This window comes from Cariama cristata, unplaced genomic scaffold (assembly GCF_000690535.1).
Source record: "Cariama cristata isolate BGI_N322 unplaced genomic scaffold, ASM69053v1 scaffold9558, whole genome shotgun sequence".
NCBI classification, from domain to species: Eukaryota; Metazoa; Chordata; class Aves; order Cariamiformes; family Cariamidae; genus Cariama; species Cariama cristata.
The window spans coordinates 45,124-63,445 of NW_009629458.1; the positions used below are offsets into that span (position 1 = coordinate 45,124).

Sequence of the window (18,322 nt, forward strand, 5' to 3'; positions counted from 1 at the left end):
TACAACGCTCTGTTTTCAGAGTTTCTATTCTACAGTTTCATCAAAACAGCCATTTCCTTTATAAAAGTGAAAAGAGAAATAATTGCACTCAATAGTGTGATTTCTCAAGCTTTTTAAAGATCTATGGCATTTATTTATTCCCCTTTCTGAACTAGTTCCAGCTTCCCCATTAGGATGTCTTGTATTTCATCATTAGAACATACAGAGTGTTATCTGGCCCAGGACCAGATCAGCTTCAGAAAGCAAAAGCTCTGCTGCCAGCATTGACAAGTTATCCCTTTATGACAATGCTTTATAGCATTTAAGAGCCTCTGTAAACTCATGTGGCTAAAAAAAATTGAGGTGGCGTTTCCTTTACCAATGAAAATAAATATGTTCGATTCACCCCAAATCAAAATAATACCCATGTTGTTTGCATGTGGAATAGAAGGCAAGAATGGTGTTTTATCTCCCATCTCTCGCCTGATTATCTGTGAGAAAAGAGGAGGCAGAAGAGATTGTTGTATATAGTAAAATTCACCCCAGCACTTAAGCAACCAGGAACGACATCTTGATCCTGCCTCCTGAATACTGCACATCAGAAAATAAGATGTATATAAAACCTGCGCAGACCCTGGGGCATGTTTCTTCTGAGTTCTTTGGAAATTGCTAATTTGGAATTAGTTGACTTTTTAACTAGAAGAGAAGTCTCCCAGACAATTACCTCTCCGCTTGACTGCCAAATTTGAGTTCAATTCCAAAGAGCACACGGTTCGGTTTCACAAAGCACAACCTGGGGAAACAAGGCAAGTCAGTTAGTCACAATATCTCTGTACTGTGAAAAGACACATCTGGAAGGAAATAACAGAAAAGCCACCACATCTGTACCACCTCTATAAAAGTCACATCTGCAAACTAGAGAGCTGAAAAGTCAGTACATTGTAGTCTTTGTCTTCTAGAAGCATTCTGTCCATCAAATATTTTCTCTTTGTCTAAAAGAATCAACGGTAAAGATAATGCATTTATTGAAACCCAAAGCAAGTAGGATATGTAACCTATCACTGGGCTGATACTCTAACACCACACTGTATTAGATCAAAGGCCCTTAGCCACGGGAAGCAGAATGACATCAGCTATATGTTGTTAGAGACAGTATCAGAGTTAATAAGCAACAGACAAGAGGAAGTCTCAACCCTTCCAGACACTTCCAAATTCATATTACCATCGAAGAACAGGTATTATTACTGCATACAAATAAAGTTACAGGGAAATTTCATGACTGCAAAGTATTCAGAGCCCATTATTTGAGGAAAGTTACACCTTACTTTGCAATAAGATTAACCTGCCTCCATGGTTATTCAAGTGAGGACTGGTCTTACATTAGTTTTATCAATTATAAATAGAGTTATTAGAGGTGTGATTCATTGCTGAACTGTGATCATCTACTTTTTTTTGCCTTTGGTACTTGCATGGCTAGGGAAGGGTTGTTTATACCTAAAGTCGCAAAACATTCTACTGCTTACAGCTCCTTCAAGTTTTAAACTGCCACTCCTTGTCTCACAGTACATGCTATTCTCTTGGCATATGAACATCTTCCACATAAAACTTAATAGTCTACTAAAAACGTGTAAAAATTGTTGCTTCCCGAATAAAAATTATTTAATGGATTTTGACATAAGAGGTTTTTTTCAATTTAAAAAGTTTGCTGAGTTCTCATAGTATGCTTTAAAAAACCCCTTAAAATATCAGTTTTGCTAGCTTTGCCATGTCTGTGAAATATTCAGACTTGAATGAAATAGCACATGTTAATGAAAAAACACTCTAACAAAGCAGCCCAATTCCACATACAACTTCTGCATTGATAAACTCTGTATTTCACCTGTTATCTATTTAATTTGTCTAAATTAATTTTGTGAATGAAAAGGCCCTGAAGAGAGAAAGAGCAGTCAAATTCTTCTGTGCAGGAGATTAACGCGAAGTATCACGTACAGCCACTAGGTGATAGCAAAAGCATGTCCACTGCAGGACTAGCGAGTCTGAGACTTGTTCAGGCAACTTCATGCCCAATAGTTCTGACTACGTTTTTATTAAATCTTCTGGTATTGATTTGGAAATATCTGAGCAACTTGTGTATTGTAAAGTTAATATGTAGTTTATCAATTTTGTGTTGTAGCAGGTATTGACGAGGAAAGACAGATAAAAGGAGGATAAATTTGGATCATCTTCCTTGCAGAGAGATGACAGGATTTCTAATTGTCACCGTTCTTGTGTAAGTTACCCCATAAGATCCAACCAAAGAAATAAATAGGCCTAAAAGGATACTGAAGAAAAGCATGCTATTAACTGGAAAGGGTACATTGGACTGATTTTCAGCCCATTTTTGGAGGTGTCAAGCAGGAGTGGTTCTCAAAGCGCTTTAAGCACAGATTCAAATTCCAAATGCTAGACAGAATAGAATCAAGTACAGATGCAGAGAGGCTAATAGGGTCCACACTGTGCAGTAACCAAAATTTACTGCATTCTCTCGCAGGCAGTGAAGCACCAGCATCACATTATTGCTTTTGAACCTGTAGCAATAGACAAGGGTGTTTCCATGTATTAGCTAAATGCAGCAGCACAGCTTGCTACAGGTGATCCTTTGCTTTGGCACCTCCTTGCACACTACTGTAAAATGCATCCTCAGGTTCCTTTGGTTCAGCATACTCTACAGCACTCTTTTCACCTCTTGCACTGAATTCGAGTATTAAATTAGAATTAGTCTGTTAAGTTTTCTTGCCTTCTGTGCCAAGCTTAATCCCAGCACGATCAAGATAAGCTTCAAAAGACCTGGCTGCAGTTTCTACTCAGAAGAGTCAGGCACATATTTCAGAGAACTGTATTCACGTTGTTTAGACAAGTGAAGGATGTACCTCAGTACCCTCTTTCACAATGAGCGAATCGGTTAGGAGACTAGACAAACCAGGATCAAGGTAGCTTTGTTCTACAGAGCCTAGCTCCAGTTCAGCAAAATAGATGATGCTGTCTGTCCTCTAGTCCCAGTTGTGGATGTTCAGAAAAATCTGTTTCAGACTAGTAAAGTGATTACTGATCAGCATATAGATAGGCAAGGCCACAATGTTCCTGTAAAATGTCTTTCTTGCCTTCATTTTTTTTTTTTAAATCTGTGTTGGAATATGCTAACAGATAAATAAGTGGAATTCTGAGGTTTTTGGGGTGGGTTTGTTAGTTTTTTTAAAAAAAATTAGATGTGCATTTACTGACAACTTTGACAAAACCAACAAACAAGAAGTTATTCTTAATTTTTAGTGATGCTAAAAGATATTCTAGATAGGTTAGTAACTGGATGAGTAAGAGATACTGGATAAAGATTTTGTTTTTATAAAAGGCAGAGATTTTTGATTCCATAAAGGTCAGAATTTCAACCATGACAACCTGCATGACAGACAGACAATTGTAATATCTCCTTACAAGACTGAATTATCTAAAAAATTACTCTTGTGTTCTGGAAGTGATTCTTGATAGACAGCACTCTGTACAAAAGATATCACTTCTGATTAATATGCTCAGTTCTGGCTAGGGTATCTCATTTTTCAAGTCAGGCTAGTTTACTCCAGCAGATAGCAATTGGAGAGTAGTGACAAAGGACAGCATATGACCCAATGCCCATATCTGGGACCTCTACACTTTAAGCACATTCAAGTCCACGATCTGGAGAGGAAGGTAGTCACCATCCAAAGATTTGAAGATGATGGCACATGGCTTGGACACAGGGTGAAGTATCATACCTGTATCCCACTAAAAGTCTAGAGCTAAGAGAAGCAACAATGATGAATATTATTTGCTTCATCAATTCCACCTGTAAATTTCATTCATAAACTAATAACTCCACTTCAGTAGATGCCCTACAAATAGAAAATAAAGACAATCCAATTTGGAACTTGGACTTCTGGACTGTTCTAGGGGTATGTTAATTACGCCGTCAGATTCACGCAATCCAGCTGTACTAAGGGAGTCCCCAGTTCAAGTCTGCTGAGTACAAAGATGTGTAGAATTATCAGACCTGACAGCAGAGCTGCACCAGACAGTAGTGTGCAACTCTCTCCAGTGTAAAGGAGCCAGACTCCTCAACCACTAATATTCAGGGTATTGAAGAAGGTAATTACACCTTATTTAGTAACATTATATTCTGCATGGGGGTGCAAGGCTGCACAGCTGCTGCCTGTCTCAATCCTTCAACACACCTCAAAATCACAGCAGAAAGCAGACAGCTGGCTTTCAGAGTTCTCCAGGCAGAAAAAAATTGTGACAGGACAAATATGTTCCCCTGCCAGCAGCACTATCTGTGTCACTGTTAATATCAGTCAGAGAATGAAAGCACTGGAGTATCTCATCCTACCTCATGATATTGGAAGTATCTTCAGTATCAGGTTGTGGAGAATGAACATCTTCTAGAATGAGAAAAGCATTTGCAGATTCCATCTGTAACCCAGGAGAGAAAAGTCAGATCAGGGTTTAACCCCATATGAAGTTGTCATGTTTTAGCCCCAACCAGCAACTAAGTACAACAATCTCCAATAGCGAGCTGATTTTGTGGCACATAGTTAAATACTTGTGTAAGATCATCATGATCCTATTACTTGGAGTTGCATACATGCCTGAATATTTCAACAGTGACACAGCTCCATTCAAACATACAGTATATAACGCACATTTCTATTTTCTAAGTGCTGGAACACATGAAGTTACATTTCTAGCACTAACATCTTCCTAGAAGAGGTTACAAGATAGGCAGCTTTGCTCTATTCGTCCCCAGCAAGGTCCAGCCAAAGCACTTCAAGGGTCAATATTTGGGCAGGTCAGAAGACCTCTCAGTCATCTGATCAGTACTAGGGCTGTAAACAACAACAAGTTTCATTTGCGGTGGAGGCTTTATAGTCAGCTGGGAACTGGATGGAGATCTACCACTGTATTTCAAACAGGATACTAACAAACAGAAGCCACACTGAAGTAAAAGCCAGTGGTGTCTTTTGTTTGTTGGTAGTGTTGGTTTGGTTTTTTCCCCTTCTTTAATCCAGGTCCATTCCTTCTGCTTCTTTTGGAATATTTTACTGAGTCTTCAGTATTTCAAAAAACAAGGCCTCTTCTTTTCTGGACATTCATGAATGAGATCCAAATACGATGCATGCTTTAAAGATGAGCTAACTAACTGCTATTCCTATTATTTAAATACATTATCCAGAAATGCTGCACTCCATAATATCCTTCTTTCAGAACCAGATGATCACAGTTTGGCTTTCCCCTTTATATTTTCTGTTTCAGTGCTTGAAAAATTTACAGCCTGAAAAGTCCATTACGCCTGACTCTTGCATTCCGAGTGATAAGTTGGCGTGCACAAGGTACCACTGAAATAAGCGGAGCTGCTTGAAGTGTAAATCTCAACATGAATTGAGTAAATGCAGCTCAAGTATCCTTTCATAAGGGACAACATTTTCACAAGGTTGTCTTATCTACAAGAAAGGGCAAATGAGGAAGTTCTTACCCCAACTCTCTTCAGAGTTTAGTGCAGAGCCGTAAAAGGAAATCATGTAGGTTGAATAGCATTTGAACACAGCTTCCAGCTCCAGACTAGGAAAGGACCTACGCAATACAAACAACAACGAGGCGGGGGGGAATCCATCAGTCTCTCATAATTACCTTCTCTGCAAGTCTCCATTTCTCAGAAAAGCTATAACTACTTGCTGTTTAAAAAAAGCTACAGAGATTTTGGCAGCTCAGTTAAAATACATAGTTTAGATTTTAATGCAAACAAGCTTTTATAAAACTTAACAGTCATGGAAATGTTTTCTGGATTTTTCCTGTCTTCTGCTATTGTCATTAATTTTTCATGAGTATCATTCCACAGCCATCCACGCAACTCTAATTTTACAGCTCACTGTTACTCCACAAGAGTCAGGAAATGACACTTCCTAGGGCTTGATTCTGTATTCTCTTTTCAAATGCTGAACTTCAACTTTCCCTCCGACCCAAGTGTTATTTTCCTATTCAATTTATGCAAACTATCTCATCCAGGAGTTTCTGGAACATTCTCTTCTACATGAGCTGTGCAATACATTGTCAAGATATTACTATGCTGATCCCAGTAATGAAGCATATCCTGTAGGAAGGTATCCAGTTTTGGTTTAAAGACAAGAGTTGGAAAATCCATCCATTCTCGAAGCAGTTTCTTTCAGTGATTATTAGTTGTGGTTTAACCCCAGCCAGCAATCAAGCCCCATGCAGCCGCTTGCTCACCTCTCCATCCTACCTTGGTAGGATAGGGAATAGAACCAGAAAAAAGTTAACACACATGGGTTGAGATAAGAACAATTTCATAATTGGAATAAATTACTATTATAATAGTAATTGTAATGAAAAGGGAGATAGAGAGGCACAAAACCCAAGACAGATAAGTGATGCACAGTACGATGCCTCACCACCCGCTGACTGATGCCCAGTCAGTCCCTAAGCAGTGATCAGCACCTCCCCAGTTTACATACTGGGTATGACATTCTATGGGTTTACCTCTGTGCTGCCAGTTACTCCGCTTCTGTCACTGCAACCACCCCCACAGGGCATTTGCCACCATCTATGAGTCAGCATAGAGATAAAGTATTGGCCATTTTTCTCATTCAGCAATGTCCAAAGTCTGGATGGTTTTCACCTCTGCAAACTGACTCGATTCACCTCCTCCTTCAGCAGTTTCTGCAATTTCTTATAGGGGACTCCATACAGCCATCTTCCATCTTCAATGCTTTCCTACAATATGGCAGGAGCCATCAGTAAACAAGGCATATCGTGTCTCATTTTCTGGTAATTTATTATACAGTGGGGCCTCTTCAGCAAGTCACCTCCTCCTCAGGTGACATTTCAAAATCTTTGCCTTCTGGCTAGTCCATGATCACTTCCAAGATTCCTGGACAACTGGGGTTTCCTACTCAAGCTCGTTGTGTGATCAGCGTGACCCACTTACTCCACATAGCATCAGCTGCATGATGTGCACAGGAGACCCTTTCTTTGAGTATCCAGCCCAACACCAGCAGCCGGGGTGCAAGGAGGAGATGGTGCTTCAGTACCAACCACTTCTGAAGCAGCTCGAACCCCTTCATAAGCTGCCAGTATCTCTTTTCCAGTTGGAGTATAGCGGGCCTCAGAGCCTCTGTATCCCTGACTCCAAAGCCCTCAGGGTCAGCCTCAGGCCTCCCCTGGTGCTTTCTGCCAAAGCCTCCAAGCAGGGCCATTCTCCCCAGCTGTGGTGTAGAGCACATTTTTTACATCTTGTCCTGCCACGACTGTCCCAAGGGCTACTGCATCAATTATGTCCTGTTTAATTTGTTCAAAGACTTGTTGCTCAGGGCCCTATTTGAAATCATTCTTCTTCCAGGTCACTTGATAGAGAGGGCTTACAATCAGACTGTAATTTGGAGTGGGCATTCTCCAAAAACCCACAACACCTAAGAAAGATCGTGCTTCTTGCTTACTAGTTGGTGGAAATATAGCTGTTATTTTGTTGATCACATCCGCTGGGATCTGACAATAGTCATTGTGCCATTTTATTCCTAAAAACTAGATCTCCTGTGCAGGTCCCTTGACCTTAGTGTGGTTTATGGCAAAACTATGTTTCAGAAGGATTTGGACTATTTTCTTCCCTTTCTCAAAAACTACTTCTGCTGTACTGCCCATGACTCTAGTTCGTATTGAAGTTCTCGCATGTCTGATACAGCAGCAGCACAACTTTATTCAGGCCACAATAGTCTACTGTTAGTCTCCATTAGACTTTCGCACTGGCCATATGCAGCTATTAAAAAGGGTGAGTGAGTTCTCCTGATCACTCCTTGGCTCTCCAGTCAAGGAATCAGCATATGGATGGGAATTGGGGAACCTTGGTTGGTGCGGTATCACTGTTGGTGCACCGTTGTGGTAGCAATTGGCATCTGTTGTTCTTCAACCCTCAGCAACCCCACAACAGAAGGGTCCTCCGAGAAACTCGGCAAGGTAGACAGCTGCTTAATTTCCTCTATCTCCGAGGCAGCTATACCAAAAGCCCATCAGTGTCCTCTTGGGTCCTTGAAATATCCTTTCCTGAGATAGACTATGACAAGGATGATGCACAGAGCCTCTGGGCCAGTCACAACAGGGTGTTTTTGCCACTCGTTCCCAGTCTGGCTTACTTCAGCCTGCTGTACAGTCAGCTGTTGAGATGCCCCTGCCACTCCAGAAATACAAATGGGTTCTACCCCTTTATAGCTTGACAGCATTAGGGTACACTGTGCACCAGTGTCTACTAGAGCCTTAATGCTCCCTTGGGTCTGACATACCAGGCCATCGGATCCACACACTCCAGTAAACCCAGTTTTCTCTATCCAGCACCTGGCTGGAGGCAGGGCCTTTCCAGTACTGGTCATAGGATTCTCCACTCACTTCTTGTAAAAATGGATTAGAATTCCTTTCCATAGGATTAGGAGTAAGATCAGCCCTTCCACTCTGTTTGGGGAACTGCCAACTGGAGCAGCAATCTTCCTGGAAGAACCCCTATTTGTGATTATTTTTCCTTGCAATTCACATACCCATGCCTCTAGGGTCGAAGTAGATTTTCCATCCAACTTCCTCATGTCCTCCTCTCTGTGGCCCCGCAGATAAAACCAGAGTACCCCACAGTGCGTACCTTCTATAGACTCTCTCTTGAGCAAGAGAATGCTTGTTGTTAGTAGCTGGGATACTGGTCCCTACAGGTGGGGAGTACAAGACTCTCTCTTGAGCAAGAGAATGCTTGTTGTTAGTAGCTGGGATACTGGTCCCTACAGGTGGGGAGTACAGATAACTGAGATACTGGTCCCTACAGGTGGGGAGTACAGGTCAGTACAGATAGCCAAGACACAGGCCCATAGGGAGGAAGAGAGGCTTTCTTTGTATTGCCAGAGCTGGCGAGCCACTTCATCCACTGTCAGTGCCTCTTCGTCCCTCCAGGTCATTACTGCCAATGAGCTAGCATACGACAATAGTGTGCTCCATACAAGTTTCCACCCCATGGGTCATGTGCACTGAACTTCGTCCGGATGTGCGGGTAACTGCATGTTGTTCAGATCATAATAAATCATTTCCAGCACAGCTAATTGCCTCAGGTACTGGACACCTCTCTCCATGGCGGCCCACTTGCCTGGGTGACATGTAACGTCTTCCTTGAAGGGATACCTTTCCTTCACTCTTGACAAGAGTCACCTCCAGAGACTGAGGACTTGTGTCCCTTTTCCAATGGCCTTGTTAATGCCCCCTTCCCTAGAAAGTGATCCCAGCTGCTTGGTTTCCCTACTATCTAATTCCAGGCTACTAGCCCCATTATCCCAACATTGAAGCAGCCAGGATAATGTGCTCACCTGGACAACAGCTGAAATCCTTTTGCATATCCTGCAGCTCACTCAGGAATAGCGATTGAGTGGTTACCTCTTGTTCCGCATCTTTCTCCTGCTCTTGTGACATCCCCACTTCGTCCTCCTTTGCTAAATGAGCTCTTTTGCATTAATTTCTTCTTGTGTATAGGGGCAATTGATATCAGCATGGGTTGGTCCTCTGGTTCAGCTGCATCACTCATTGCTGGGGTCTGAGTAGCTGCAAATAGTTGCTTAACCCTAAACAAGGCCTGAATCACATTCATGGCTCCTAGCAATAGGACCATGGATATTCAAAATTCAAAATCACTATTGTAATTAGCCTGGAAGAGAAGGGGGAGATATGGAAAGACGTCTCCTCCAAAGGCTGACTCTCCAAGGAGAAAGTGTAAAAGGTGTAATTGTTAATAGTTCCCAATAGATGGCTCCCGAGGTACAGAGGTGACAGCAATGCTGAGTACAAACACCAGGTTAGTTTCACAACCAGCAATTCTATCATACCATAAGCCAGTGTTACACAGTACAGCAAAATGATAACCTCAGCCCAGCCCCCCGAAATGATAAACAACACAATAGGGAGCATATACTGCAAGTATTATATAAAGCAACTCTGAGAATCAGCACAACTCTGAGAGCAAATAAATCAACATTGTGACCTGTGACTATTAAACTAATATAACAAATGTTTATAACAAATTTGTTTTAACATGCTCTGGTCAGATCTGTCATTATCTCAACCTGGTGGGATGAGGAGAACCACTAGAAAAAGGTAAAACTTGTGAGTTGAGATAAGAACAATTTCATAATTGAAATAAGATAAAATATAATAATTGTAATGAAAAGGAAGATAACAAAGAGAGAGGGGAATAAAATCCAAGGAAAACAAGTGACAATACAATTGCTTACCACCAACTGACCAATGCCCAGCCAGTCTCCAAGCAGCAACTGGCACCTCCCAGCCACCTCCCCCCAGTTTCTATACTGGGCATGACACTATGGCATGGAATAGCCCTTTGGCTAGTTCAGGTCAGCTGTCCTGGTTATGCTCCCTCCCAGTTTCTTGTGCACCTCCTTGTTGGCAGAGCATGGGAAACTGAAAAGTCCCTGACTTAGGCTAAGAACTACTAAGCAACAACTAAAACAGTGTGTTATCGATGCTGTTCTCACACTAAATCCAAAACACAGCACTGTACCAGCTACTAGGAAGAAAATTCTCTATCCCAGCTGAAACCAGGACATTAATCACCTCTCACTTTCAAAAATGCACGCTTTGCTTCTTACTTAAGTTTGCTCAACTTTGAACTCTAGCTATTAGCTTTTGTTATGCCTATCTTTTCCAGATTAAAGGTGATTTTTATACTGGTTGTGAAGCTACTTGGGTACTTTGAGTCAAACTCCCTATCCTCTTCCTGTTATCCCTATCCTCTTCTCTTACAGTAAAGAGACTGAACTCTACATCGCTTCCTCTAAAGCACTTGTTCCTGTCTTTGAACAATTCTATACCTCATTTCCATGCATCTTCAATTTAACAGCTCTGAAAACGTCATGGTATTTCAAGAGATGCCTGTAATATCCTGCTCACCTCTTGCCCCACATCCACTGCATTCCAAGGTAAAATTGTGTTTGTGCTCCCAGCAATCACCTCCACCTGAAGCTTCTGCTTTCAGCAACATGCCTAATAGCCTCAGCTAGTCAGAAGAAGGGGATCTGACAGGACAGCTGAAATGACTGATATTTTGGGCACAGAAAAGTGGCTTCATTTTCCTCCCTTTGCCATATGCCAGCATGACCAAGTGGAAGTTACAAATTTTCTCCCTAGGATGGAAAAATTGTATAAGAAATTGAGACAGCTGACAATTACTTGATTGCCAGCCTTGGCAAGACTTAAAGTTGTGTATATCTGTCAAAGCTAGCTTACTATGGAATTTACAGGGAAACTTTTTTTTTAATTCATCACAACAGAACACATTTTATCATGAAAGCTTCGTTGCTATGATTTGGTTTCTAACTCCTATAGTTACACAGCATTGCTTTCCTTTACTTTCAGATCTCCTACATTTCCCCCAAGCATTCAGGGAATCAAAGTGAAATATCTCAGAGAAATACAGATACTTTACTCTCCCAGAAAAAGGATTTCTGTGCAAACATTTCCCTTGTCCCAAAGCAAAAAGTCCCCGAGGAATGCAGTGACATTCTCCAGAGTGATATTACCACAGACAACAATACAGCTACAGGAAGAGATCAAGCAAGATTTGTTACTTTGAAAATAGTAGAATGGTTGTTGCAAAGCTGATACTGTATGAAACTACAAACCTGCTTGTAGTATATTAATCCCAGTAACACAGAAGACAGTTTGTGTCTTTGTTTGATGGAAGCTTCATCCATCGTGACTATGTACTTCAGGAGTTATTTTGAAAAGGAAGAGGAAATGTAAGTGTTAGAAGCAGTGAAGGATAGACATTCCAAAAACAAAGAGTTACAGAAGGAACTTCGGTTAAAGCTGTACCTGCTCTGTGAGTAACCAAAAAAAACCCAAACCAAAACCACCCCAAAAAACCCCAACAAAACCAAACCACATCTACATCAAAAAATCCACACCACCACCACTGAAACAGGTCTCTCCTATCTCTAAATTAGGCTGTCATGTCAGCTAGCTTCTCTTCCTTTGAAAATAAAGCCCGTGCTGAATAGCGCTGTTGACAAGGTTTATTCAGAGAGTCTTGAGGTAAGGATCAACCATAAGTAAGTTTCAGGATATCATTTAAGTTACTACAAGAAGCTTTATTCAGCTTCTCATTTTTTCTGAGCTGGTTCCCAGCCTAGTCACTGACCTGATTTTTATTTTCCAAAGACAAATAGCAACCATATTTACTTTTTCCCACTCACCACTTCATAGGAGGATTTGTAATTTTTATGGCTTTCAATGAGTTCCACAACTTCAGGGATAAAGTTTGCAAAATAGTACCCAAGACAAAGAAAAAATCATCTTTCTCAGAGCCAATTCTGCATCTCCTAACCATGATAAATTAATTTGTAAGAGTTTAAATTATGTGGAACAACAAGAAATTTACTAGCATGAATGTACAACTGTATGATGTAGTGAAAATAGATTTATGCCATTGATACCTTGGATTAATTTTGTCCCATATTTTGGCTCTTGCTAGTATTTGCAGCCGCAGGCAGACATACGAGAAGTCCTGCCAGCTCTTAGAAGAGAGAATTACTCTATAGCCATGCCAATAAATACTTAATGTCAAAACTCCCTTTGCTCATAGATGTCTAATCCCTACTGCAACCCTGCTAAGACCAAAATTTTGGTGACACTGCTATTCACTGTCTGTCCCCAGCTGCCATCTTCAGAAAAGAAATATAGGTTTCTTACCAAGCCACCAATGATGAAGAAAATAGTGAAGGTTCAAACCAATATTGTTTGAACCATATCACCATAACCATCAGTGGATATAGTCATCATGACTAGGTACATGCATTTGAAATAGCTGAGGGACTGGGAATTTGCAGGCTAAGCCCAAGGATCTCCATTGCTTTCTACCTGCCCAGTGGCAGGGAAAAGAGAAGAGAGAAGTTTAAACTGGTTTTAGTTTCAGCCCTCTCCAATTCACAATTATTTCATTTAAAAATTAGCATATTTTAGTTAATGCAGAAGTGATTCATTACCAGGTGGAAGAACAGTGGAGTATTGCATCAATGGCACGACATCTGATAACATATGCAAGTAAACTACATTAGCTTGAGTCATGCACCCTGCCTTGGTACAACAAATTTGTTCTCTCCTAAGAGAATGCTGCATTTGTTAGGAAAAAACATACACCCAAATCTCACATGACAATACTGATTTAAGGTGACAAGGAAGGATGTGTAGCTGATTTACCTGGTATACGTACCAGGTGAACAAATCCTGCAGCTGTGAGTCAGGTGCTTGATAAATACAGCCAAGAGCTTGGAGAACTTGATTGAATAACTGGAGGTAGAAAGGAAAAATACCCAAGACATTTAAAATTTACTGTAAACTTTGCCAGGGTTAAAATTTCCTACATGATGCTACTCCACTCAACAAAACTTCTACTCTAGTGAGTGTAAGATTACACATGAAGAATTTAGGATTAGAAAATCTTCCTACACGTAGCCCTTTATTATAGGCAACATCTCAAATAATCTCATTTTTGAATTTATCGATCTCTAAAACCTTTAAGATTTCTTGCATTTACAATTTCCACCCATTTCCCCACCAGCAGAGCTTCACTGAGCTGACAGTTATAAAATTTTTTTGTGATTTCCAGTGCAACTTTATTGATAGTCTTTTTTCCATATGCAACACCTGTATTTTCCTTTATTACCCAAGTCAGCCAAAATACACACATCAGGAAGAACGTTAGGCTAAGTGTACTTGGTGAGGTTTTAACTTACTTGTTCTTCGCGATCTTGACGAATGGTAGTATTCGTGGAAGTTCCAACCACCTAAGTGCTCTCAAAAAAATGCAAATCTGCAGAAAAGTGAGAAAGTCAAAGGAGAAGAATAAAAAAGTCTGTTTAGAAGTGGAATGTATCCACTTATTCAGATACATTTAAACATGCATGCTTTGTTTTCCACACATTTATAGTGGATCATACCTCAAACCTGGCAAGAGAGGATAACATTGCTCAGTGTTCAGAGTCTTTATGCCACTGGATTTCCACCTATGTCCTCAAAAGAGGCCTTGAATCATGAGAAAAATAAGAATTGCAGTTCCTTTGAGTTGTAAGCTGAAGACTTACATGACATACAGGTCCACTAGACTATAGACCCCAGAGTATGCAAGAAAGCCGTCCACAAAGATCAGGGTACCATCTTTGCTTCCCTGCTGGGTAACTCCTCATCCAGTTGGTCAAGTACAGCAATTGCTGAGATACTAAAAGCCAGGCAGACAGATTAACAGAATGGAGAAAAACCTGGGTAAATTACAAGCTCCTCAAAATTAAAGGAGTGTTTGCCAACAAGGCATAATTTTGCTCTCAAAGAACAGTTTTCATACTGATGGTCAAAGCCTCCCTGAATCAAAATAAACTTGAAGGGAGTCTTGATGCAAGATGCAGAACAGCATGGATGGAAAGCAGGATCTCCAAGTCTTACTTACCAAGCCAATTCCTCTTTAAAAAATAGGAAATAAAAACTGGAGAGATCATGAAGAAATCCACAAGAGAATTCAGCTCAAGCCAGAACCTCAGCTTGTCATCTGCTGCCACAAACTAAAGATGAATAACATCAAAAAGCATCAGTGCTGTGTGATCATGTGTCTCAGAGCAAGTCAACAGCTCTCTGAGGACACCCATTTTTGCAGTCTTTCTTCTCTATTGTTTTGGCTTCTGCAGGCACCTCCTTAACATTCCTGTTTTGTTTCAGAAAGGCTTGGGCTGGAGCCCCAAGAACACAAAATGGGTTGCACCCAAAGGTATAATGATGCTCTCTCTCTCCCCCTCTTTCTCATCTGCCCTTTTCATCTTTTTTCTAGGGTGTCTTTCTCTCTGGTATACAATACTGCAGTATCAATAACAATGAATTATAAAACCAAAGGGCAGACAAGACCCCATCCTCATTACATCGATCTATAACAGGGAATATCCTGTCTTCTAACAACTTAGACAAAAAAATCTAATGTCAAAAGCTATAATCAAAATGTATTTCACACCAGTACAACTAATGTCATTTTAACAACAGATGGCACACAGCTCTACAGTTTGTTCAAGAGAAGCTGAAGAGAGACCTAATTCATTCAGTGGTTTAAAGACATGGAGAAAGACAGACAAGGCTAACATGTGAGCTGGGAAATGTTGCAGAAATGCTGGAAATTACTTTTTCCCTTTGGAATGTGGTTAAGTAATTACAAGAAAAGATGAAAAAACAGAGTGGCTCTGAATTAAGCTAAGGCAACCAAACATTATACTACAGAGCACCTGCTAGCCACACAGGTAAACTGCTCCCAAATATAGTTCATTTTTAACTCAACTTTCCCGTGAAGTGCCCTTACTCGTAATCCAAAGTAAAGGAGAAAGAAAGCATTGAAGCCTGTAGCCATATAAAGGATGCTGTCTGGAAAGGAGGAGATCTTGAATTCCTCTGTTCTAATTGGGAAATAAACATTATAGCCAGTGGAGGGAAGAGCAAAAATGAAAACAAAAGCAAACAATAGAGCAGCTATAAAGTGACATTTGGTCCGGGTTTTTATTACAAAATAATCACTAAAGCAAAATTAAAATGTACTCACAATCCTGCGTAATTTAAATCTCCACTTCCTCAGTGAGTTAGGCAGAATAAATGACTGTTAATAGTAGGTTTTCATTAGCAAGCATGTTAAAACATGACATCATTTATCTATCATGCAGATATTCTGGAAAGATTGGGTTTCATATTTCCATAGAGTGTTTATGCAAGTCCTTCTGTTGACTTCAGGAAAATGGTTTCACCCTTCTGTGGACCAGTATGCTCTTCTGTATTCAGTTTAGTCAGCAGAAGAGAGCTCTAGCTATTTCTCACCAAACCCCTTCTGAACATGGCCTTCTAACTGCCAAGGGAGTAGTTGAAGCACTGAGTAGTTTCCATCAAAGTGTGCCAGGTTAACTTACAACACCGATTTAAACTTTCTAGGACAGCCTCACTGACCTTGCACGAAACAGACTTACAGAGTGCTCAAAGTGTAACAGTGCAGACTGGTGCAAGTGGTAAAATCTGGCAGTAGAAAGCTGTGGGAATAAGCTTTTCCCACTAACACCACCTGGTCCAGCAATGAATGACTGACAGTGCCTGAAGAGATTACAGGCCCCGTTCTCAGCCTCACTTTCTGATCTATGGCTTATACCAGGCTGACAGCAAACTAGGCACAGCAGTTATGAGCCATCTGAGGCACTTCTTCCTCTTCCACCCATGCAGGGGATATTTTGAAAGCTGAAACACAACAAAGTAAACTAGTCCCGTAGGTCAGTCCAGGTGAACATCTGCTCTCACCTACAGGTGTAATGCTATTCATGGAAGCTCTGTAAATAGGATTAACTGCCTGTTTATTCCTTAAAACAACAACTCTTTCCCTTCTGGAGCTATTCCTAGATGTTTGTCAGATTTATAATGTCTTGGGATTAAACACAATATTGGATTGCTCTTGATGTATAATTCTGCTTCTCAGGTTTCCCTCTGCTGATTGAATTCAGTTCAGAGTGCTCCACAGCTTTTATATTTTATTTATTTCATTTTATGATTCCATTTTTTTTCTCCAGTGTTGTGCACCAGTCCAAGCAAAGAACTAAGAACAATGCTCTGGCATATTAAATCAAAGGGGTTTACATATTAATATCTTTTTACCCCGAGCACATTCTACAAAATATATGTATTCAGGTGAAGACTGGTAAAGGCTACAGTGTGACTTCCTACTCAGTCTCATTATTTTATTCCCTTCAAATTGTTTACCGAAGGCTAGATTTTATAGAAGAGCTCCATTCCCATTTAGGTACCAAAAATAGACGGCCAGATTTTCAAGAGCTTTGGGTACTGGCTAGTGAGCTTTAATAAAAGTCCAACATCCTCTAAACATTGCAATAGCAACAGCTGGGCTGTGAATGCTTTAGAAAGTGTCAGTGCCAAAATGGGTGCCGGATTCTTTTCAAAAGATACAGCATTTGGACATCTGTCCCTCAGTTCTTCTGAAAATCCAGCCTTGAAGGTATACACACAAAAAGCCTCCATACAGTGAAACCTCAACAGCTGTAACAGAGGTACACAAAACACATTTTTTCCTTTCTGGCTGCATTGTGTAGTTCCATGCACTACTCGGGCTGCTGCATGCTATCATGCATTTATGCCCCAGATATGCTCTTCTGGCATCTGTAATCCCTGTGAAGTATTGGCATCTAAAAGGAAGGGGGGAATATGTACCTGGCAACCCACGGAGCTCAAAGGTGCCCATCACATGTCAGTGTCCATAGGCTCCTCTGGCTCATCTGTGGCCACAAAACAGCTCTTAGAAAACACATCAGCTTGGCAGTTTGTTTAAACAAGAATTTTGGATAAACATCAGTAATCTACTTGCTCAGCAAGACTGACAAAATAAATGACGAGTGCGCCAATATTCAGAAGAAACACCAGTATCACCTGAAAACACAGGCAAAGAGGATGCTATGAGCCATCAGGGCTGAATCACTCAGAAGGGATTCAGTTACCCAGAAGACAGAAATTGTGTAGCCAGACTCAGCAGCCTGTCTACAGCCAGATCGAGGGAGACGTCAGATGGTGAGTTTCAGTCATTGTGTATAACCTGTCCTGCTTAGGAACTTTCCAAACCATCTTCCCAGGCCAAACACATTTGTATTAGAAAAAAGTGTGACCTAGATCATATGAACTGCAAAACCTGACATACACTTGTGTGTTCACTTGATGTCCTCATAAGAACAGATATGCCTCACTACCTGCATTAGAAAAGGAAACCTGCGCTAATCTATCTACTTTCCAGTGCCTACCCCATAGATGTTTGAGCTGATAGCATCATTTCTACCTGCATAGAGAAGACTTATCCAGTAAACTGAACTTTGTTTCCTTTTGTGTGGTCACCAGACATCTTTGTCCTGACAGAGAAGCAAATAGATTGTTAACCTTGGCTTTGCCAGGCACTGTTTCCCAAGATGGCTAAAGCCAACACATTCAGCCATCACCAAATCTGAAGAGGGACTGAAAGTAAGAAAGGGGTAGAATATATTTCCCTTCAGCTAAGCTACTAAAAGCTTCAGAAAGCTTTACCTTCCTGGAATTTGCTGAGGACATGCTGTGCAGACACATAATGTGATATACAGATGCAGTCTCGTTTCTTCTCTACTGATTGCACCAATGAATGTTGATTCTCATCACCTTAAAGTGATTGCCTCATAACCCGAGACTGAAAGGA

General features: G+C 40.8%; 1 pseudogene; it reads right to left on the reverse strand.

The window, feature by feature from the left end:
- Positions 1-18,005, reverse strand: part of LOC104165526 — a 53,727-nt pseudogene extending 35,722 nt beyond the window's left edge.
- Positions 18,006-18,322: the final 317 nt, after the last annotated feature.